The following is a 1501-nucleotide window of genomic DNA, read 5'->3' on the forward strand; positions in this document are numbered from 1 at the left end:
GTGACATTACAAAGCACATACCGGCTTCTGAGCATGTGCCAGTCCTCATCTATGACCGCGATTCATCCTCGGCTGAGCGTTCTAATGGAGCAGAATAAACCAACATCGAAGGAGCATTTAAAGCTCAACTCCGGCCACAAAAACTTTCATTAAAATATATATTCTTCAGCAAGGCAAGACCAGTCACCCTGCTCAAGGAGAGAGAGCAGCAGTGACCGGTCTTTATTACATGAGGGGACGGAGACAAGACCAGTCACCCTGCTCAAGGAGAGAGCAACAGTGAGTGGTCTTTATTACAGGAGGGGGCGGAGAAATGACCGGTCACCTTGCACAAGGAGAGAGAGCAGAAGTGACCGGTCTTTATTACAGGAGGGGGCGGAGACAAGACCAGCAACCCTGCACAAGGAGAGAGAGCAGCAGTGAGTGGTCTTTATTACAGGAGGGGGCGGAGACAAGACCAGTCACCCTGCACAGGAGAGAGAGCAGCAGTGACTGGTCTTTATTACAGGAGGGGGCGGAGACAATACCAGCCACCCTGCACAAGGAGAGAGCAGCAGTGAGTGGTCTTTATTACAGGAGGGGGCGGAGACAATAGTAGTGCTGATCTAAGAGTCACTCCTCACTCTCTGACCCCCTTATGCAAGTACTTGTGTGATCCATTTACAGTGTATGACTGTAGCTGTGCCCGTCTTATCTCCCGGGCTCACAAATCTTAGTCGTTGGCAGTCTGCTCCCTACTCCCAGTGCCAATCTTCCATCCACTACCCCCAATGGCAGTCTCTTGTCTGCTACCCCCAGTGCCAGTCTCCTCTCCTCTGCACCCCAATGTCTGTCTCCTCTGCCCCCTAGTTTCCTTCTCTCCCACTTCCCCCTTCTCCAGTACTAATCTCCTCTCCTCTTCCCTACCAGTATCAGTGTCTTCTCTGCCCCCAGTTTGATGCTCCATTGTACCCCTATCCCCTGTACCTCTTCTATCCTCCAATGCCTATTTTTCTCTTCTGACTCGCCAGTGCCAGTATCTTATCATCTACCCCCGAGCACCCCTTAGTCTCTTTAACCTAGTCCCCTAACAACTTAAGTCTCCTGTTCTCTACCCCTGTCTCCCCTACCCCCATCTCCCCCGTGTCATTCTTTTCTCTCTCCCTCCACAGTGTCAGTCTGTTCCCTAATGACCCCCAGTCATGACCTCTAGTCTTCTTATCCCTTAATGTCCATCTCTCCCCCTACCCCCCAGTGTCAATCTCTCATTCTTTTCCCCACACCTTTCCCCCAGTGTAAGTTTCTCCCCTGTACCCCATCAGTGCCAATCTGTCCCCCATATGCCAGCAATGCTGGTCTTCCCCACAGTTCTACCAGCAGTGCCTGTGCCAAATCCCCCTTTAACCCAGGGCTCTACCCCCATCAGCATCAGTCCCCCATCAGCAGTGCCAGACTCTCCCTCATTCCCACAAGCAATGCCAGTCCTCCGCCACTGTAACCTCAGAATTGTCAGTCTCCTCCT

Source organism: Nanorana parkeri, unplaced genomic scaffold (assembly GCF_000935625.1).
Source record: "Nanorana parkeri isolate BGI_ZX_2015 unplaced genomic scaffold, ASM93562v1 scaffold392, whole genome shotgun sequence".
Lineage (NCBI taxonomy): Eukaryota > Metazoa > Chordata > Amphibia > Anura > Dicroglossidae > Nanorana > Nanorana parkeri.